This window comes from Tachypleus tridentatus, chromosome 12 (assembly GCF_004210375.1).
Source record: "Tachypleus tridentatus isolate NWPU-2018 chromosome 12, ASM421037v1, whole genome shotgun sequence".
Lineage (NCBI taxonomy): Eukaryota > Metazoa > Arthropoda > Merostomata > Xiphosura > Limulidae > Tachypleus > Tachypleus tridentatus.
Window position 1 is genome coordinate 9,530,601 of NC_134836.1, and position 24,540 is coordinate 9,555,140.

Sequence of the window (24,540 nt, forward strand, 5' to 3'; positions counted from 1 at the left end):
CCTCAGATTCGTTAAGAAAGTAACTTCCGAATTCCATTATTAGATTGTAGTAGCCCAAGAGGTGGTTTTGGGTCGTGTTGACTATGTGTCTTCCCTCCAGTCTGAAATTATGAACAGCCAGCGCAGATAGTTCTTAAGTAGTTCGTGTAAATTAAAATGTAAATATACACCGTTGATTTACATTATTTATTAATATTAAACGGATCAGTAATTAGGAGAGTGTGTATGCAAACTGACTACTGGTTATAACGGTGAAATATTTGTAATTGTCCAGACCAGAATAAGTCAAACTGACTACTGGTTATAACAGTGAAATATTTGTAATTGTCCAGACCAGAATAAGTCAAACTGACTACTGGTTATAACGGTGAAATATTTGTAATTGTCCAGACCAGAATAAGTCAAACTGACTACTGGTTATAACGGTGAAATATTTGTAATTGTCCAGACCAGAATAAGTCAAACTGACTACTGGTTATAACGGTGAAATATTTGTAATTGTCCAGACCAGAATAAGTCAAACTGACTACTGGTTATAACGGTGAAACATTTTAATTGTCCAGACCAGAATAAGTCAAACTGTCTATTGGTTATAACGGTGAAATATTTGTAATTGTCCAGACCAGAATAAGTCAGACTGACTACTGGTTATAACGGTGAAATATTTGTAGTTGTCCAGACCAGAATAAGTCAAACTGACTACTGGTTATAACGGTGAAATATTTGTAATTGTCCAGACCAGAATAAGTCAAACTGACTACTGGTTATAACGGTGAAATATTTGTAATTGTCCAGACCAGAATAAGTCAAACTATTGGTTATAACGGTGAAATATTTGTAATTGTCCAGACCAGAATAAGTCAAACTGACTACTGGTTATAACGGTGAAATATTTGTAATTGTCCAGACCAGAATAAGTCAAACTGACTACTGGTTATAACAGTGAAATATTTGTAATTGTCCAGACCAGAATAAGTCAAACTGACTACTGGTTATAACGGTGAAATATTTGTAATTGTCCAGACCAGAATAAGTCAAACTGACTACTGGTTATAACGGTGAAATATTTGTAATTGTCCAGACCAGAATAAGTCAAACTGACTACTGGTTATAACGGTGAAATATTTGTAATTGTCCAGACCAGAATAAGTCAAACTGACTACTGGTTATAACGGTGAAACATTTTAATTGTCCAGACCAGAATAAGTCAAACTGTCTATTGGTTATAACGGTGAAATATTTGTAATTGTCCAGACCAGAATAAGTCAAACTGACTACTGGTTATAACGGTGAAATATTTGTAATTGTCCAGACCAGAATAAGTCAAACTGACTACTGGTTATAACGGTGAAATATTTGTAATTGTCCAGACCAGAATAAGTCAAACTGTCTATTGGTTATAACGGTGAAATATTTGTAATTGTCCAGACCAGAATAAGTCAAACTGACTACTGGTTATAACGGTGAAATATTTGTAATTGTCCAGACCAGAATAAGTCAAACTGACTACTGGTTATAACGGTGAAATATTTGTAATTGTCCAGACCAGAATAAGTCAAACTGTCTACTGGTTATAACGGTGAAATATTTGTAATTGTCCAGACCAGAATAAGTCAAACTGACTACTGGTTATAACGGTGAAATATTTGTAATTGTCCAGACCAGAATAAGTCAAACTGACTACTGGTTATAACGGTGAAATATTTGTAATTGTCCAGACCAGAATAAGTCAAACTGACTACTGGTTATAACGGTGAAATATTTGTAATTGTCCAGACCAGAATAAGTCAAACTGACTACTGGTTATAACGGTGAAATATTTGTAATTGTCCAGACCAAAATAAGTCAAACTGACTACTGGTTATAACGGTGAAATATTTGTAATTGTCCAGACAAGAATAAGGCAAACTGACTACTGGTTATAACGGTGAAATATTTGTAATTGTCCAGACCAGAATAAGTCAAACTGACTACTGGTTATAACGGTGAAATATTTGTAATTGTCCAGACCAGAATAAGTCAAACTGACTACTGGTTATAACGATGAAATATTTGTAATTGTCCAGACCAGAATAAGTCAAACTGACTACTGGTTATAACAGTGAAATATTTGTAATTGTCCAGACCAGAATAAGTCAAATTGACTACTGGTTATAACGGTGAAATATTTGTAATTGTCCAGACCAGAATAAGTCAAACTGACTACTGGTTATAACAGTGAAATATTTGTAATTGTCCAGACCAGAATAAGTCAAACTGACTACTGGTTATAACAGTGAAATATTTGTAATTGTCCAGACCAGAATAAGTCAAACTGACTACTGGTTATAACAGTGAAATATTTGTAATTGTCCAGACCAGAATAAGTCAAACTGACTACTGGTTATAACAGTGAAATATTTGTAATTGTCCAGACCAGAATAAGTCAAACTGACTACTGGTTATAACGGTGAAATATTTGTAATTGTCCAGACCAGAATAAGTCAATTCTAAATAACGATATAGTTTTCGGTAACTGTTTCTTCATTTACACCAGCTACGGCAGACAGATTTAACAACCTATCAAATAGGTTTCAATGAAGCTTACTTCGTTAAAACCACACGTGTAGATTTCTACAACATGGAAAACAAATTATGACCATTTCATTAAATCTATTTGGCAATCGTCAGACGACTTTACTCATTGCAAAGGGGAGAAGAAGTTTGAGGTTAAGCCACGTAATGGGCTACCTGTACTTATACCACCACGGGTATCAAACCCCGGTTTCTAGCTTTGTAAGTCCGCAGACATTTTGCTGTGCCACTGAGGGTGGCAAGAATGGGAGATCTCTTCTTGCACAAAAAGAAGAGGTAAAAAGTATTGAAGAAATTGTATCTTTCTTCTACATTAAAAGGTGAAAAACTTTTAAACTCTCTACTGTGTCAATGGAAAAGATGGGAGAAGAAATAAGTTTCTAACACGACTCACAACGTGATTGAAACTTTTATGGAGACCTCTGTTTTATTGACAATGAATTTATTTTCGTCATTAATTCTCACTATTAAAGGAGCATCGACAGAGTACGACACAAACTACAATTGGTATCTAATGTCTTTTGACCTTGAATCATGAAAGGAACATTTATGGCGTCAGAAAAATAGCTTAACATCAGTTTAGTCTTTCAAACACTACAGTAATCTTGAGTAAAGACTTTGGTTTCATGTTTCTAAACCTACTTTATTAGAGAGAGACACTTCGCTTAAAGTTAGGTTTAATATCGCCCTTTGCAAGCCTCACGAAGAACTGTTGTTCGAAACGTTGGCGGATTTAAACAGATTTGTTTCTATTCCAGCGTAGTGTTTTAGAGTAATTTTAATTTAATTGTATTTTTACCAACATTGAGTGAATTCCAATTCTTCTGTTTGTCCTGACAGTGCAAGTTATTATGTTAATAATGGCTTGGTTTAATTTGACTTTTGCGCAAAGTAACAAGGAGGCTAGCTATCCTATACGTCCGTTATTTAACATTGAAAGACTAAATGGAAGACAGCTCCTCATCACTACTCACCGCCAACTCTTGGGCTACCTTTTTGTCAACGAATAGTGGAATTGACCGTACATATAACGCCCCTATGGCTGAAAAGGGGAGTATATTTGGTGGAATGGGGATTCGAACCCACATCCCGCATATTGCGAATCAAGCACCCGAACCACACGATCATGCCAGGCTACTTCTGGTTATAAGCACCACATGGAATACATTTATCACACCATTTATTTTTTAATAAAAAATATAAAATATATTATTTGAATTTAAAGTTAGATATCTTTAAATATTGCACAAAATCTTTGACATATTACATTTTCATTCAACAGTTACATTCATTATCGTACTGACACGTAAATAACATAAAGAATTTTTTTTTCCATCTGGACGTAATTACCTTGAGACCAGATATTATATGTTGCTTGCGAAGTGGAGGACCTTGACCTATCTTGAAGGTATTTTTTTTTTTATGTATAAGTCAAGGGACGAGTAAAACTAGAAAACAAACTGATTCTTTGAATTATCCCTTTCGGTTTTGAAGGGCGTTATTTGTGTAGTATAACCAGTATCAGCTGAAAAAATGTCAAAGGCTGGGTTATGTTCTAATGAAAACCGAGTGTTACCGAAACTGATTACCAGAACGTTGATTTATTTAGTGATGTCGAGAAAACCCACTTGTAGAGAAATATATATGCAAAAACGGCTCAACCCAAACGAGCCGTTTTTACATATATGTTGATTCATTTAGTTAGTTTTTTTTATTATTTCGATGAAACTACGTGTGTGTGCAATAGTTTTGTTTATTATTTTATCTAAGGGTTCACTTAGGATCGTTATTAATAGTCTTCCCTGGTTCTAACAGGTTAGGGAAAAGGCATCTACTCAGTGGAAGACAGCACTAACGGTTAACTGAACAAAGAGTGCAGTAAGTTGAGACCTAAAATCCCAGGATATTTGTTTCACAGTCCAAACACGCTAAGAACTAGACCCCGTTAATCCTAGGTTGCGGTAGGTTTGTTTTGTTTTAAATTTCACGCAAAGCTACTTGAGGGCTATCTGCGCTAGCCGTCCCTAATTTTGCAGTTTAAGACTAGAGGGAAGGCAGTTAGTTATCACCACACACTGCCAACTCTTGGGCTACATTTTTATCGACAAAATGAGATTGACCGTCACTTTATAACGCTCACACGGCTGAAAGGGCGATCATGTTTGGTGTGATCAGGATTCGAACCCGCGACCCTCGAATTACGAGTCGAGTGCCTTAACTATCTGGCCATGTCGGGCCTATTATGAGGAAAGTGAAATATTTTTTTATTATTTAAAAGAGTGAAAGCATTTAATACTAGATATCAAATCATAAAAAGATAAATATTCAAATGAGAACATATTTTTTACATGTGTTTTATTTGTTTATTCTTTGAGGGAGAAAACACAATAAAGCACCTTGGTGTGTTCAACAGATAGCCCGATGTGGCTTTGCTATATGAAAACGCACGCACACAATGAAACAAAAGAATAGCATAAAAACCTCAATTTTAAAACATTAAATTTGAAATAGTTGGCGGTGTGTTATGTTCACTAGCTTCCTTCCCTCCAGCTTATCGGAATTAGGTACGACTGTTCATTCGTAATGAGCCAAATGTACCTTTGTAAGAAAATAATGAATACAAACAAACCTATCGCACAAGCACGCAGTTTGCAAGTTTACAAAATAGAAATTTTGGAAATGATTTTTCTTGTTGTTGTTGGATTTCTTCCAAAGCTGTTGGAGGGCTTACTTGAAGCCAACAACAAATTATTTTTTTGCATTTAGCGCGAAGCTACACAGGAAATCCAGTCCTGTGTTTAAGCGCGCTAAGTCCGTGAACTTACTACAGACCCACCGAGAGACAACCCCAAACTAAAATGGCGTTTAATACCGTATCACGTCTGCTTGAAATAAACGATTCGTTTACTGAGACCTAAACTTACTTCTTATTACTAATTTACTGCCTTTCTCACGAACTCTAATCGTTCGTGTTCAAGATATTTGCATGGCATCGTACACCGTCCTGCCATCCAAGCGAGGGCAAAAGATAGAAGAGTGTGCGTGACAGGGTAACTTTTCTAGTGTGTACTAGAGACGCAAGTAGTCTGAAGCTTCAATTCAGGGGCATAAAATAGTCTCTTACAGTTAATCTGTTATCTCGCCATTAAAGTGGATTCGCCATAAAATCAAAGGAAGTATCTGACAGGCCATCAGCATATATTATTATCCATTATGAAATACATATTAAATCAGTTTCTCAAAGTAACACATCACCCCTGATCGAGGAAAGTTTTTGGAATATATCATAAATTCATGAAGATATTTTAATAAAAGTATTAAGTCTTTCAGAAAAAAAAAAAAGGCTTAGCACTCTTCGATCGCAACTCTTTTTGAAATCCAAATAATAAATAATTAGTGGAATTTAGAACTCAGTTTAAGTAAAATTGTTTATATACATATATAAAGCAGCAGTTGACTATACTATTAACAATGTCATGCTGTTTTAAAGCTCCTCAAATATTGTTTGGGGCAATGTGGTAATAATGCTATATAATGCCTTTTGAAAATTTGATATATTGCTTTACAATTATTTTGCGACGAACACATATGCAAATATTAATGCGCTATTACTTAATTTATAAAAAATGTTATTAGAATACTTTTTAAAACTAAGACTTTTCCATGAGTCATCTTATAGCTTAAATACACATTGTTCCAATACTAGGAAGCTGACTTACGCATACTTTATATTTAATTACGTTAGGGTTAAAAATAGGAAAAAAAACACACTTGGATGGAGTCCCTAGTCGTTTTCACAAACCTCTACTACCTGTGTTACGACAGCCTATACTTCCTGTGTTAAACCTGTGTTTATTTATAATAGTTAGAGATTATTCTTAAGTGACCTCAAAACAAGACTTATAAAAGACAAGTTTGTTAAGTAATTTTATAAGACAAGCATCGATGTTATGTTTTATGGAACGTGAGTAATAGATAATGTCTTCACATATTGTGGTGTGAAAGTTTATTCATCAGGCTAACTCGGATCAAGTTGAAGTTTGGTTTAAAAACGCGAGGAAATACGTGTGTTCGTTGTATTGTAAACGTTTTTTTCTTGAATTTGTACGACTAGAGACAGAAGACGAACACATTTCTCCATTTATAAACCATTACTTGACAGAAGTTTCTGTGCGCGAAGGCTTATTACTGGTGAACCGTTGGACCAATAGCCACCAGTCTTGATGGACCTTTAGGGTAATATAGGAAAGTCATCGTTTGGATCTCACTTCCTTGTGTCACCCCACGTGATTTCTATATGCTCCCCATACCATTGTATAATCTCAATCAAATTTGGTGTGCACCATTACCCCCATCCACGGTTAGTAACATAGGGGGTTGTTCTTCGGATCTGAGCATCAAGTCACTGTGCCTTCCTTGAGAGTTCGGCCTAGCATGGCCGGGTGGTCAAGGCACTCGACTTGTAATCTGAAAGTAGCAGATTCGAATCCCCGTCACACCAAACATGTTCGCCCTTTCAGCTGTGGGGGCGTTATAATGTGACGGTAAATCCTACTATTCATTGGTAAAAGAGTAGCTCAAGAGTTGGCGGCGGGTGGTGATGATTAGCTGCCTTCCCGGAGCCAGCTTGGCACTGTCTTAGCAGGCTATAAAAGTGGCTTGCATACACAGATGCTGCTCATTGGATTAATATAGACCTTATAGTGTGTACGCATTGTTTTAGAATATAGCATTGCCTCAGTAGCACTGTATCAAATAAGTTAGATGTTATAGACGTTTTACAGAACGATTTGTGTCGGTCAATATGTCTCGTCAAAGTCGTAACAGCCGCGATACATTCTGCTGTATATGTGGCGAGTATACGCTTGTTCATCAGAGACGCTCAATGACTGCTCTTGTAAAGAAAGCATATCATCTGTACTTCGGCTGTAAAACTGGTGATCAAGACCAGTAATGGGCGCCTCACATTTGTTGTGCGACATGTGCTGTCTGTCTGAGAGCTTGGCTCAGAGGCACTTGAAGGACAATGCCGTTTGCTGTCCCGATGATATGGCGAGAACAGAAAGACCATGTGACGGACTGTTACATCTGTTTGACTAATGTGTCTGGTTTCTCTGCCAAAAACAAGAAGTCAATTGAATACCCTAATCTGTTTTCAGCAATGAGACCCATGCCACATGACGACAGTCTTTCAATTCTGAAACAACCAGAGGAATGGACCTTAGACGAACCAGATGAAGAAACTGCAATGCAGGGAACTGGCAGTGACATTGATCCCATTTGAACTGTGCTCCTCAAGCAATTCACATCTCATAACACAGTCAGAATTAAACGATCTGGTCAGAGATTTGGGTCTGTTAAAAGCAAAAGCCGAATTGATGGGTTCGAGACTGCAGGAATGGTGTTTGCTGTCACCAGATACGACAATTTCTGTTTTTCAAAGCCGCCAAAATGATATAACCAAATTCTTTACACAATTTGACAGTCTCTGTTTCTGTGTTGACATCGAAGGATTGTTCTCTGCTTTGGGTTGTGACCATGACCCACAAGAGTGGCGTCTCTTTATTGATTCATCAATGTTAAGCCTCAAAACTGTTCTGTTACACAATGACAACGTTCACCCTTCAATACCTGTTGGCTATGCAGCACACATGAAAGAAACCTACGAGAACATGGAAATGTTGCTGAAGCACATACAGTACAGCAAGTACAACTGGAATATCTGTGGAAACCTGAAAGTCGTTGCTCTGTTACCGGGACTGCAGCTCGGCTATACAAAGTACTGTTGTTTCATCTGTGAATGGGACAGTCGTGCCAAAGTGTCACATTATTCTAGACAGAGCTGGCCACTCCGTAAAAAGTTGGTTCCAGGACAGAAAAATGTGGCGCATGAACCGCTTGTCGACCTGACAAAGATTTTTTTGCCTCCTCTTCACACAAAATTCTTCATAAAAATTTCGTGAAAGCAATGAACAAAGAAGGCAAAGGTTTTCGTTATTTAAGACAGATGTTCCCAAGAATAACTGAGGCCAAGATCAAAGAGAGCATTTTTGTTGGCCCTTAGATCAGACATGTTATGAGTGATAAGCGGTTTGAAGATCTGTTAGTTGGGCCGGAAAAGATTACCTGGAAAGTCTTTAAAGATGTTGTTGACAATTTTCTTGGCAATTACAGACTCCCCATTACATTCAGCTGGTAGACAAACTTCTCAAAGCATACAAAACAATGAAGTGTAATATGTCACTCAAGATTCATTTCCTCCACTCACACTTGAACTTCTTTCCCGCAAATCTCGGTGCTGTCAGTGACGAACACGGTGAAAAGTTTCACCAGGACATTGCTACAATGAAAAACGATATCAGGGCAACTGGAATCCGTCAATACTTGCTGAATACTGTTGGACACTGCAACGTGATGCACCGGACATTGAATACAAACAAAATTCAGGAGCAAAACACTTTTAATATGTTGAACTTGATAGCGTATTAGAAACATAAACGCAATTAAATACGTTATTGCCGGAAAACAGATAACTGTCTATTTCTCAGAGTTCCTATGTGATGAAGCAAAACCAAATCTATATTTGGGTAAACCCACCAGGTACCTGTCACAATCAGCAAAAACTTTTCAAAACATTGTTGTTGCAGTGTTATGAATAGTGCTATTGTTAATTAATCTAGTTGAATAGAAAGTAAAAGAAAAACAACTGCGTCATTTTGTAGTCGTATTTTTCCTCCTGATTTGTACTTTAACAAACCGCCCCTAACGGGATCATGAATTGTATACACGTGCTCTAACTTATTATAAAATCATCATTGTTTAGACAACAAGCAAACCGTTGTCATAGTATCTTTGCTTTCTTCATTCTTTAAAAAGGAATGAATCATGTCTGTTGTGAGTTAGAAATGGTTTATGAGTCAGAGTTTTAAGTGGGTTATTACTAGTTATGAAGTCACACTTTCTCGTGACCCAACGTCACTAGAATTTTTTTACAGCGCTTCCTCTTTTCTTGCTGATAAAGCTGATTAACACGAATAATAAACTCAATAAATGTCTGTTTCTAATTTGAAATATGATGACACGATGGATTGTTTGTCTGTTATTTTGAGTTTCGCGCAAATTACACGAGAACAGTGTAATATCTCAGCTAGCTGTCCCTAATTTAGCAATGTAAACTCGAGGGAAGGTAGCTAATTTTTGGGCTTTTGGGCTACTTTTTTACCAACGAATAGTGGGATTGAACGTACATTACAACGTTCCCACTACTGAAAGGGCGAACATGTTTGGTGGAACAGAGGTTTGAATTCACGACTCTCAGACTGCGAGTCGAGCACCATGTCGGACCTAACACAATATAATTCAAATCCGTATGACATGTTAAACGTTGTTCAACAGACAGCAGATTTAAGCACAGGATAAATCAAGAAAATAAAAAAGAATAGTTTCGATGTATAATTATTTTTCATGTCTTTTATAGAGAATTTCTCATGATAAAATTGTTTATAGAAATATTTAACGTAAACACATCTTCTGAAATCGTAATTTATTTAAAATTGTACCTACTTAGGAATTGAACAATTTTCTGTCTCTTTTGATACACTTAATTTGCATACTGTAGGAGTTATTTTACATAACTTGTAACCATGGCTACATTATTGCAGTGAAGTTACGTTTAAAGTGGCGTCCTTTATTTTAACGTTGAAATTAACTTATGTCAGAAATAGATATTAGGATTAGTCTAAATGTGAATCTCATTTCACATCAAAATTAATATATATATATTCATTTATTCAAGTATATTTGCAGTTTTCACATAACACGTTGGTAAACAGTGGTTAGTTTTGCGTTCTTGCTTTGACAAGAAGGTAATACTAATTGTTAGAAATAATACTTTGTTTGCCTGCGAAGACTATAGCTTAATAGTTGTACTGAATGTAGACAGACAGTTTTATTTAACGGTAGTGGTCAGGTAGGTTAAAAATAACCAGTCATATGAAACGCTACTCGCCCTAAGACAGGGATATCCAAACTACGACCCGCGACTCCGGTTTATCAGGCCCGCCAATAGTAGTAATAATACTACTATTAAGCTATATTAGTAGATAAACAAAGTATTATCTCTAACAATTAGAATTACGTGTCCAATTGCGACACGACCCGCCAACAGCTTATTATATTAATAAAATGATACAATAATATCATTATCATTTTCATTGTTAATGATATAAAAAAAAATACATAAATAATCAAAAGTCAATCTAGGTGCGATACACTTTTCTATTTGTTGGAAAAAGTCATATTACTTAGTGTTACGTCATCTCACTTGTCAATCCCAGTGCCATGAAGTAGCGTCTTTCTTCCCACCTATGCTTCGGTGTGTGTCAGTGAATGCTGCTGTTTACTTTATGTTCCAGTTCATAGCTATTCCTAGTTATTACTTCAGGACAAGGGAAGAAGAGAAAAGTTGACTCTGAATGTCGTGTTTTTAAGTCACAGTGGAGTGTGAACTATTTTGTTATTGAATCACGTAACAAAGCGTTGTGCTTATTGAGCAACGAGACTATTGCAGTGCTAAAAGAATATAGCATTCATAGACATTACCAAACCATGCATTCAACAAACTTTTTCAGTTCACGGGAAAGCTACTTTCAGACAAATTAGAAACTTTGAAACGTAACTTATCATCACAACAGTTTGTATTTAAGAGGAAGAAAGCCAAGAATGAAGCTGAAATAAGAGCAAGTTTCTGAGTTAGTCAAGCGAAAAAAACCAAACATTTAAGGATGGTGAGTTAATTAAATTATGTGTAATTGAAGCAGTTGAAGAAATGTGTCCAGAAAAAGTAGACTAATTTAAGACGATTAACCTTTTGACAAATACAGTTGCTCATAGAGTCGAGGACATTGGAAGCAATATCGAGTCTCAGCTGAAAGACAAGGCCAAAGGGTTCAAGTGCTTTTCTATCGCGCTTGACAAGAGAACAGATGTGTCCGACACTCATAGTTGCTTTTTTTTTTAATCACAGAATCAATTTTAATTTTGAAGTGACTGAAGAATTAGCTTCTGTACACAGTATGTATGGAAGAACCACAGGTGAGGACATTTTCAAAGAGGTCGAAAAATCACTAACTCTGTACAACCTGGAATGGAAACGACTGAAGTGTGTTACAACAGATGGTGGTAAAAATATGTGTGGTGCAGGAAAAGGTTTAGTTGGGCAAACCTACAAAACTGTTGAAAGTGAGGGTTGTTCCAAGCCTATGGTTTTATTACTGTATTATTTATTCATCAGCAGGCACTGTGAGGAAAATATATGGATCTGACATGTGTCGTGAAACCTGTAGTTTCAACAATGAACTTCATTCGCTCTCAAGGACTCAACCATCGTCAATTCCGTGAATTTTTGGCGGAAATAGAAACAACATATCCCGACTTGTCCTACTATACTTCAGTTCGATGACTTAGCTGCGGGAAGGTCCTGTTCCGATTTTTTGAGCATAGAAGTGAGACTGAAATTTTCTTAAATGAAAAGATCTACTCTCAACAGGAATGGCTTTGGAAATTAACTTTTTCTGTACCTAAATAAATTCAATCTTAGATTTCAAAGCGAAACCGCGCTTATCTGCGATAAGTACACAGAGGTGAAAGCATTTTGGCAAAACTAATTCTTTTTTGAGTCCTAAATGATGAGGAGTTGTTTCACACTTTTCATGTTGTGAAAAGTTCAAGCAAGAAGCGGGATCTACATTTCCACGCAGGTTTTCACAAGATATCCTTTCTGAACTAAGATTACAGCTCAAGGAGCGTTTTCCTGATCTTGATGCGAGTGTAACATAAATAAGGATCTTCCAAAATCCATTTGATTATGTTATTGATGAACTGTCACCTGAAGTTCAAATGAAAGTGATTGATCTGCAATCCAACAACATGTTGAAGGACAAATACAAAGAAGGGAAACACTAGAGTTCTATAAATGCCTTGCAAGTGATCAATACGTTCGTTTAAAAAACTTTGCTTGTGGATTAATTTTCAGTTTTTGGCACTAACTATTTCTCTGAAAAGACATTTTCAAAGATGAAGAACGTGAAATCTAGTTACAGACCAGCACTATCTGATTAGCATTTGCAATCATTTTTTTCTTCTGGACTTAATGTGCACAACTGACAAAAGTTGATTCGGTAGCTGAGGCAGGGTAACGTACTGTTAGGATGGTAAGATCTGGGGAAGTTTTTTCCCAGATATTAAACTTCGCTAATGTTGCAAATGTTCCTAAAATTCAGCACCCTACAGCTAGAAGCTAAAAGTAAGAACGGATAGTGCTTGGCATACCCAGAGTTCTAACCTGAGACTAAGCTGTCGACAACTGAGGATCATTAAACCATGTTATAATTTAAAACAAAGTTTGATTTTGCACAAGTCATCTTAAAGAAAGGTTATATTTTAAGCCGTGTTTCTTTTTTAACAAATCATAGATATTAAATTATCTTCCTTTCTAAAACAAAGCACAAATATTAAACAAATATTAAAAATGTTTTAGATATTAATGTCAAATCATGTACCTTTGTTAACCAAAGTTTGATGCCAAACTATGTTCTTTACTTAAAGCAAATTTAGATATTAAAACATACCCTTTTTAAGCAAAGTTTAAATAATAAAAATGTTATTATCTTTAAACAAGTTTTAAATTTAAATCGTGTTATATTCTTATACAAAATTGAGATAATCAACACTGTTCCATTTTAAACAAAGTTTTAATATTAAAGAATGTTCTTTTATGTCAGAAAGTTTAAATATCAATCCAACTTCCTTTCTTATATATAGAATAGGTTTTGAACCATATCACTGTTTTTATGTATTGTAATTTATCACGGACGAGTCTACAATTTATTAAGTTGCGTAAGTTACGAATTACGATTTCAAATAGTTGGGAATTTTAATTTAGCAGTTAAATAAATTCCTACATTTATTAAATTTATAATATTTGCCAACAAGATTGATACACACTACTTTTTTTTAACACGAATATATTTTAATATACAAACAACAATATAGTTTATAATAAAGGTTATTACAAATAATGATTTATATACAACAGTTTTAGGAACTTATAGACAATACTGAAACTTATACCCCGTCTATAACCGAATATTTTATCGGTGATCCTGGTCCAAGACGAGCAAATTAATTCTGAGTTCATATTGTCACGCCTTGTGTTTGATTGGTCTCACACCACTGACAACACCGATGACAACATTTAATGTTCTCATATAAATTCTAAAGTCCGAAGTAATTCACTGATGTTGAACGGTTTGTAATTTTTCGAAATCTATAAATGTTTCTGGTCAAATTCTGTAGCTTTTAGATTTATAAGCGTTACTCACAATTATAGTTTTCAAGGTTTATAGCATACTGATGGAAGCTGGCAAATAATAATTGTCTCTCAGCGCGTCCATTTCAAAATACTAATCACGCGAGATTCTCGAACTTTCATGTTCGAAAACACGCTGGTATTTTCGTAAAACAAATATTCCTCTCATGAATCTTCTACAAATTTACAGAACAAAACCTAAGTAATACACATCCAACAATATACGTCACATGCGTCAAACTGAAATAGACGTAGGTATAAAAATAAATGCATAGCAGTAGATTCTTTACACCATCTTAAACAAAATTTATGTATTAACTCTTTTGGTGTGAATTTTTTTTCCAGTAATGTTACGCTCAAAATTATCGCGAAATAATTTAGGTTCAGCTCCAGATCACACAGATCAAGACACACATTTATAGTATTAAAAACAATACCTTGAGCCCTACAACACAAATAAGGAAAAACCACCCTTACTAGCAACAGCAAAGTTAAAACTAGAAACCACAAAAACGTACTAAAGCGCATATCAAACAGTTAGTGAAAAGAACCAGTAACTAACAATGCGTACAAAACACAACATACTACGATCGCAGACATAGTCGAAAGTCAGCCCACAGAAAATGTGACAACTAGCTCGAACTGTGTGTGAGTTTTTTTTCTTATAGCAAAGCCATATCAGGCTATTTGCTGAGTCCACCGAGGGGTATCGAACCCCTGATTTTAGCGTTGTAACTCCCTAGACTTACCACTGTACCAGCGGGGTACCTTACTCGAACTCCAGCCGGGTTACGACAACCATCACTAAAATGATCTTTGACTTCGTAGTCGAAATTCAGAACTCCAACAACCAGAGAAATCATAATCAACACAGCTAGCTATAAAACTCGTTGGATCAAATTATTAAAAACTTTATTTTTTTATTTCCGAACATAAATTCACAGTCCTTCGTGTGAATATCCAAGGTGGATTTGCTTCCAAGAGACATGAAATCGAAGGCTTAATTCTTAATTAAAAGATGTTGAAGTTGTTTGTATTACTGAGATCCTAATCATTTCATATACATTATTATAACTTTCTGGATATTCACCAATCAAATAAGATCGCTTAAATAATAGGGCCCCGAATCGAGACATAAGCATAAGGTACAAACAACGCTTGACTTTCCCTATCACAGGTGAGTGTATAGCTATTGATATTACACTTAGAAATAATACAGTTATAACTGCAACTGATATCTACTGCCTTCTGTTGAGGACTTTAGTTACTAACCTCTTCTAAAACATTGTAAACAGTAACAATAAATACTGGTACAAGAAATGGCGTTTTAGTGTTAAACGTTCTTAATCCTCAAACGACGGCCATTAACAATTGATGTTTTCATGTTTTGTGCTCAGTACAGCTATCATCAATTAACGAAACAGACTAAATGATTAATTGGCAACTTCCTCACACCATAGTGACTGTACCCACTCAAAGCGTTATGTCTGAGTAATTTTCTCAGTGTAAGTCACGAATCAGAAAAGGAAAAGTGCCTTAGCTATGGGAATGAAGCAATAAAGTTTTTCATCAAAAGACGAAATTTAAGTATTAGCACGTGATAATTGTTCCAATGAATAATAAAACTTTTCAGATTTCTCATCATCATCAAATTCAATTGTTTCAAGCTCTAAACGTAATTTATATAGTGAATCAGAATCCACTGGTTCTCCATAGGTAAGATGTCACGATTTTGATCCATGTATTCATTCTTTTGATAGCAAAAACGCTGGACTCACAGATAAGTTTAGGCTCATCGATGAATCTAAAGATATGAATTTTTTGCTGCTATGTTTGATTAAAGTATAATGAGTGACACTGTGTGAGAAACAAACACATAAGAGGTTTGTAAATCCTTGAATTCCGAATAAAGTGAAAGTAACACTTTTTTGCTCTGGTGATGTTTATGCCACATGTAAAAAAACATGTGTTGGCTGACTGTTGGAAGAATGATCCCCTTATAGGAACCCCAATTTTTCCAAAACACATTCCTCGAGATCGATTCAAGCAGATTCTTAGATATATATGTACTTTGCAAATAACGAAGAACCGAACGCAAACGATCGACTTTGGAAAGCACGAAAAGTGTTTACAATGGTGAATAATAAAGCTAAGGAATCTTTTTATCTATTTTACAAAGTAGTTATCGATAAATCTTTGATTCTTTTCAAGGGTCTCATTGTTAATATCAAATAAAGACTAAATATCGATTTTTATGTGTCATGAGGCAAGTTGTCTTCTTTTGTTCAGATTACATTTTATAACGCCTACAGTATAACGTCTATAGTTTTTTTACGAATTAGTTACTGATATTGACAAGATAAAATATAAAAGAAGAACGTTCTACCTTTTCTATTTGCTGACTGATATATTATTATATATTCAGCGATTCCACCACAGTGGTGCCGCTCACCTATTCCTCTTTTGGAAATACTTGTTTATTTACGCCCACTTTATTAAATTACGTATGTATAACCAGTCGAAAGCACTCATTTTAAACTAAACTTTCCTACAAGTATTTTAAAAGTATTTACTCCTGAGTCGGGTATTCCTCAAGGAGGTGTAATTATCCCTTCACTCTTCATCATGTATATAAGCGGTATGTTTCGCAATTTTAAAGAGTTTCCTAACTTCTTCCACAACAACCATAACTTTACAAGATGTTGATATATCTGCGTCCTGCCAAACGAAATTAATAAAAAATTAATGCATCAGAAACACAGATCTTTATGTCCTCAAAATTCAGCAAAGCTTGTTAAAACAAACCCGAGATTTATCTAGATCGAACCCTTTTTCAGACTGCTACATCAGAAACGTTTTAAGCCTTAGTTACGACTCGAAAGTAACCTGAAAAACACATGTTAACGAATTCAGAAACATCACCCATACTGGACTATACATTCCTTGGGACTCAGCACATGAAACAAAACAAAAACTCAACATACTAAGAAACCAAATAAACACAGCCATAAAACTATGCTTACCAGATAAAATTCACGACGAATTAAACAAAATAAATAATTATTCATCAACATCAATAAGTTTCCTCCACAAATCGTAGAAAACATTATACGCACACACCTAGACATAAAGCAAAATCAACTAACAAAACTAAATATATCCCACGAATTAAAAAAAATCACGGAACTATATACTGCTGCAAACCATATATTCCCGACATCAGCATAAAAATAACCAACATTTGGCAAAACAAGTAACAAAATATGGCATTCTAGTTAATACCAGATTTATTCAAAAACCAGGTACAAAACAAAAGTCCATACTATGTAAAAATTGCACTGACAACCACCACACCAACATTATTTATAAAATACAATGTGATAACTGCCACGACTTCTATATTGGAGAAACAAGTAGAAAAATGGAAACGAAATTCAAAGAACAAAAAAAGTCACCTTCACACGTTTTCGAACACTGAAAGTCAAATAAACACAACATAACCATAGAAAACACTCAAATTATAAATAAAGAAACAAACATAAACAAACGCAAAATTGAAGAAACCTTACTTATACAACAGCTCAAGCCCAAAATAAACTAATACAAAGGAACACCTTTATACCTATATTAATAAATATAATCAAACATCTAAGCACACCATCTACATTCCTACACTCAATTACACAACCCCCTTCAAACATGTGGTCAGCTATCGGTCAGTTACCTCTTTCTTTCTCTGTGAACCTGACAATGACCGAAGAAGGTCGAAACGTTGTTCGCTCCTCTAAATAGTACTTTCTCTATTCATAGCAGCCGTTTTTTTACATATATAATTGCCACAAGATTGGAAGAGTTCTCAAAGTTCCTCCATAGAAATCACAAAATTATAACCCATGGATATTTATATACCTGTATTCTACCAAAACAAATTAATAAAACATTAATGCACTAGAAACACAGGTCTTTATGTCCTCAAAATTAAACAAAGCTTGTTAAAACAAACCCGAGATTTATCTAGATCAAACCCTTCTCCAGACCTACATCAGAAACATTTCTAGCCTTAGTTACGACTCGAAACTAACCTGGAAAACACATGTGAACGATCTCAGAAACAAAGTATGAAAGCGGGTGAACAACGCCAGTATTCTATCCGGAAATAACACTAGCATATCATCAGGAAATATATTTAAAATCTACAAACAACACATGCCACTGGTAATAGAATATGCTTGCTTGGCTTGACGATGCCCCACACGTAATTAAATAGAAATTTCAAGATATGTAAAACTGCATCCTCAAAACAGCATATAAAGTTCCACTTACAACAGTTTCAGTTTTTCTATACAGTTATATGAACATAAAGCTACTCTACGACAGACTCCTGAATAGAGTGGTCATTTACTTCCAGCAAACCTTTAAAAAAATTAACTGGTACGTTCACTAGATCACCCCGTCACATCAAACATGTTACCCTTTCAGCCGTGGGGGGCGTTGTAACATGATGGTTACTCTCACGATTCGTTGGCAAAAGAGTAGCCCAAGAGTTGGCGGTGGATGGTAATGACTAGTTCCCTTCCTTCTAGTCTTACACTGCTAAGTTAGGGACGCCTAGCGCAGAGAGCCTTCGTGAAGTTTTGCCTGAAATTCAAAACAAATACAAAATTCACTAGATCACTATATCATACTTGGTGTAAATTAACTCAAGTACTTCTCCCCTGTTAACATGTACTATAATTATAGATATCAGCCACTTAGTGCTGGACATACTGGGCCATATCATTTGTGTGGTGTATTTACTATATATTATTAAGGTATCGATGCTAAATACATACTAAATCTATTACTGAGTAAACAATGACTGGAATATTCTTGATGATGAGAAACCCACTTGAAATAAAAATGTATCTCAGAACAGCTAGTATGGGTATTATCACTTTCATTGATAAGCAGAGAACAACGTTTCACTTTCCTAGGGCATCTTCTTAACAGGCCGTTCTGAAGTACAAATGATTGGAGTATGTGAGACTATTTCTGTAATTCAAGACTGTATGCATTCCAAAGTATATGTCAGTATAAATGTTCCTTGTTAATCAAAATAAACATGACTCGTATAGGCGTAATGTAACTTTGATAGTTCTTGACATAAATACAGAACCCTCGTTTATGTGGTTTAGCATTTAACCTTGCGCTTTACTTAACTGTACCGACTACTGGTCACAACAACATCAGTGCAGAAGGGAGAAAGGAGTCTACACAGCACCTCTAAGCTCCTACTTAACCAAGGTTCCTAAAACTCTCATCATTCCTTAAACAAGGTTGAGATGTTAAACCATCTTACTTTATTTAAGAAATCTTTACATGATAAACCTTATTCTTTCTTACACCAATTTTAGATATTAAACCATCTTACCTTATTAAACAAAATTTATATTTTAAACCTTAATGAAAATTAGTTGAATGGACGACAAAGTGTTCTACAACAGACAGTTACCATCGATCCAGTTTAAGTTCCATCACAAGTACTCTGCCGGATGAATCTGTCAACACATATTAAACTCGTGTATAATTCTACATATTCATTTACCTACATTATGAGTTTTAACAATAGTATTAAACCATGTTTCTTTCTTTAACAAAATATAGATATTAAATAATATTATATTCTTAAACAAAACTTCGATATTAGATTACCTTTTAAAATAAAGTTTAGGTACTAAACCCTATTATTTTATTGAAGAAAGTTCAATTATTAATATTTTTGGCTTTGAATTTCGCGCAAAGATACAGGAACGCTATCTGCCCCTAATTTTGCAGTGTAAGAGGGAAGGCAGCTAGTCATCACCACCCGTCGCCAATTCTTGGGCTACTCTTTTACCAACGAATTGACATGTAACGTCCCCACAGCTGAAAGAGCGTACATGTTTGGTGACTGGGATTCGAACCCGCGCCTCTCCGATTACGAGTCGAGTGTCTTAACCACCTGGCCATGCCGGGCCTGTTAATATTAAACCATGATATTTTGTTAAACAAAATTTATAAATTAAAATGTATTACATTATTATACAAAATTGAGATAGGTTAGATATCAAACCATGTTACTGTTTTATTTTTAACAAAATTGTTCTTTTCTTAAACTTTAGAAACTGGTCCTTCTCTCTATATTGAAAATCTTTAGATATTAACTATTGTTTGTTTTTTATAAGTAAAAACACAGAGATGGGTTTTTGTTTTACTAACTTTATAGTAAGGACTGCGATGTTTGTTTTACGTATTTCTAATCTGTATGAAATTTCTAATCTCGTTTACACGAACTGAAGCTATAGTTTCTCCTTATATCAAAAATAGACTAACGTGAACCTATGACTTTTTTTTAATTTTCAGGTTTATTTTTACTATCTTCTTTAGTTCAGTTCGTATTCTCAGGTACAAGTACTTGTTTTCGTAAAGAATTTACATAAAGCGTATCTATTTTGAGCATGGAATAAATATATCTTGATAATATAGTATTTTATTAATTCCTAAATTAGGTAATGCACAAATAACATAAAAAATTAATCGACTTGTCCTCTGTCACGTGATGTATCTGCATGCGTCATCATTACCGTGCCTGAGACACAGCCTCTTAGATCCCTAAGGGTACCGTATTTAATCAAATATTAACATACGCTTACGTCATTAAGTATTTGTTGAGCGACTACTGTTGGTGAAACGTTTGACGTTATAAATTAGGTTTCTCAAATAAAGAGACGTGTAGACAGTTGAGCATGAATATTTTACAGATATACTTTGTCTATCTATCTTGGCCTGTCTATTAAACTTGTATGGATGCCTGTCTGGCCGATGTTTTGACTGTTTGTTTATCTCTCTATTTGTGCGGATTTCTGTGTGTTCCTTCGTTCGTCTCTTTATCTATCCATCTGTTTGTGCGGATGTATGTTTGTCTATCCATTCCTTTGTGTATTTTTCTATCTGGAGTACTTCTTACTTTATAGTCTGTTAAAAGTAAAATGTCTAACTAATTTCTAATATACCTGAAGTATCAACTGTTGTTGGATTTTGGTTATTTCATCAAGAAATCATGTTGAGTTGAAGAATTTTTGTATTTGTAGTAACTAATTAATTAGATATTTTTGTTTATTTAAGTAATGGATATTCAAAAATCATTTAGTTGAATTCTGCACTACGACTTTGGGTTACAGTTTGTTTTGTTTAAACACTGTGGATTCTTCTGACGAAAAACGCTTTGTGACAGCTTAAAAATGTTAATGTTTATTTGTTTTTTGTTTTGTTTTTTTAATTTCGTGCAAAGCTACTCGAGAGATATCTACGCTAGCCGTCCCTAATTTAGCAGTGTAAGGCTAGAGGGAAGCCAGCTAGTCATCCCCACCCACCAACTCTTGGGCTACTCTTTCACCAACGAATAGTGGAATTGACTGTAACATTATAATGCCCCCACAGCTGAAAGGACGAGCATGTTTGGTGTGACGGGAAGAGTTTAATGTTACACTGTAGCTTCATGAAATACATTTCAATCTTGGAGCTATTAATAAAATTAAATTTGTGACAGTGACGATCATTATAATATAGGAGTTGTGATATCTTGTTTGAAATTTTTTCCATATTTCTATTAATTCTAAATGAATACCTTTTATATAAGAACTCGTCTGACTTTACTTTTTTCGCAACGTTCTTTGATGTAAAGAGTATATTTGGGTTAAGTATGACGTAACTATTTCTCCCCTTCAAACAGACAATACAAGTTGAACTGACACATCACGAGCTCAAGGTGTGCTTAGATATTTATGGCAGGTCATTTAACGTGCTTACACGCCCATACATACGTACTTACTGAGATTTCCGAAACCAGAACAGTGGAACAAAATATTTTTTGAAACAAACCAATTCGCGCCATTACATGAAATTTTACAGTAATCACTCTAAACGCGCTGAATTCAAATATTGTGATATTTCATATCCAATAAATAAAGAAAATATGTTACATTACATGAACTTAAAAATGTTCTCTTAATTGTAATTCTCCAATAAATATTATTGAGAGAGGTTTACATTTAGCTAAAAACTACTATTTAATAAACTTGAGCCTCCCTCCTTAAACAACGTACTGGACAGAAACTTGAAATGAGATACGTAATAATCAGAAAGGACTAAAACTTGAGGAATAAACTTTCCATTCCTGTTAGAAGAGTAATAATTTTTGAATAAAAACTTAGAAAGTAGGAACCGCAACATCAAAAAGTAAGAAACAAGATAGGAATGGGCGAGAAAACATTACGACACTTTTTGACAGAGTGTTAGCTCAACTCAAAGTGGGTGTGTCAATCATTTTGTTCAAGTGTCTTCGTGTGTTTTTTTGTTTCTTGGTAATTATTTAAGCTAAATGAAAGATGTATACAGATAAACTTCTCTCTTGTAAACCTTGTTTCAGCAACCAAGTACAGATATATATATGTATGTAATCAAATTACGAAATGCATGAAATAACAAGGGGGAAGGGCGTTTGATGTCGGAAATGAAACAGGAAGCTTCAATAGCGATACTTTGCTTATGGAACTCATTATAACTACCTGACTGGTAAGGAATGGACTAAAAACAGTATCGATTTTTTTATATTGTTGTTTTGAAATGCTGATTTTTGAGTTTTTGAAAATTATTCGGTGTCTAGAAAGGATTAGCTATTGATAAAACTTAATTCAAAGTTCAGAGTAAAACACATAGTAGGAATAAGTAGAATGATGGCTACACCCATTTTGAGATTGCACAACGTAAAAATCATCAAGTGTTGTAATGTTATCCCATCCATTCCTACCTTATTTCTTTAGTTTTTGTTGCTCTATTCCTACTTCTTAATTTTCTGACATCACTGCTATCCATATATTTTCCATCCAGTCAGACTGGCAGCCTTCTTTGCCTGGATTAATGGCTGAGGCTTATTTCGAATATTCGGCATAATTGTTTCTAACATTATTTCTATAATTGCAGTAATGGTCTCTTTTTGGGACGAAAACATTTCAAGATTACCAACATAAGATTTCCTTCTTTTCTCTCATTTTGTTTCATTGAAAGGCATATTTTAAAATTGCACTGTTTCAAGTACAACCTTAGATGTTGATAGGTCACACTTAACTTTTAAACAATACAAAGGTAAATTATATAACTTATTTTTCTTGTTTTTAGTCCACAGAACTCGAGAAAAGCCGTGTTAGACTTCGGTGGTGGTAACGTTCATCCTTACATAGGAAACTCACGTCTGCTATGATAGAATTATTTTGTCTGAAACAGAGCCCTTGAGCCAAGTGTATAAAACTGTAAACATTGTTTTCAAAAGTTAAATTTTGGTTAGAACCTATTTCTAGAAAATCTTCAAAGCCCACGTTTTACCTAGCTGTGCAGGCTGATCACATACTGCGTACACATAAGAAATCGTGCACCTACACGTGATATGAAGACAGACTGTTTCTTGGCAATTAACAGAACGTGCTCGTAACCATAGAATCTGGCTACTAGTGTAGTTTTAAATCGTTAGTAGTGTTGCAAAATGGTTTTTGTTATTGTCAAAGCTATATGCAAAAAAAAGAAAAACGCTTTAAGCGAAGATAGTACAGTTTATTTGTGTGCATTTAGATTTGCAGGAGAGAGCTATGCCTTTTCAACTATGTTAGTAAGATCGTCAGATTGGTAAATTTGTAGTTTTGTAAAAGCTTTGTTTTAACTCTACTAACTTTCTTAAGTACTTTGATGGCTTTTCTTCTTTTTACTCTGTAGTTGGATTGCTTACTCCTCAATAGTGTGTGTAAAGTGTTTATAAAGATTTGATTCCATGTTGTTTGCAGTGTGATTGAGATTTTATTGCACATCTGATCCATTCCCTCTATAAGTACATGTACTACCGTATTTATGTTAATCGTCCAAGCAACTCAAATAAAACACAACATTAAAACACATCTTAAAACATAATTATTCCTAATCTGCACAAACCACGAGCGGTGCATAACATTAAATGTTTGTTTAATTTTATTAATTACCTAAACATCAATGAAGAATCTGAGATTTGACAACAATTAAAAAAATACTCTTTTAAAATATGATGTATGAAAAGCTACTTGTATTAACAATTCTATAATTAGTCTTTTATATGCTAGCCTTTTAATAAATATATTAAAGATAAACCTGTGAGTCTAATAAAACCAATATTTTTAATATCACATCCTGCTACAGTAAGAAAAGGAAAAATGTGGTGTAAAATTCAATTTTTCGTTTATGTAATACAATATCTAATAACTAGTATTTAAAATGTAGTGAATGCTAAAAAAGGAACAAAAGTTGGTTTTCTTTAGAAAAGTGAAGTCCAGAAGCATGCATAACGGGAAGAAGCAGAGGCCAAAGCCCCCCTTCCCAGTAACACTATACTTACAGACTGCTTACGAACATTTTGGTAAGTATATTTCCATACATATTATGTAAGTACATGTACTAATACAATTTTATCTAGAGATTATGGATGTGTATAACCCCAAATATTTATGAAATTTAAATTCCTGCGTGTAAGCCTGGTTAAGTCAGAACACACACTTGGTAGC

At 34.7% G+C, this 24,540-nt stretch overlaps 1 long non-coding RNA gene across 1 annotated transcript in view; it reads left to right on the forward strand.

Moving 5' to 3' along the window:
* LOC143235147 (uncharacterized) overlaps positions 1–24,540 on the forward strand; it is a 39,723-nt gene that overhangs the window by 13,293 nt on the left and 1,890 nt on the right. The window contains exon 2 of the long non-coding RNA XR_013018947.1: positions 24,298–24,395. This is a non-coding gene — a long non-coding RNA (uncharacterized LOC143235147). The remainder of the gene's footprint in view (positions 1–24,297; positions 24,396–24,540) is intronic.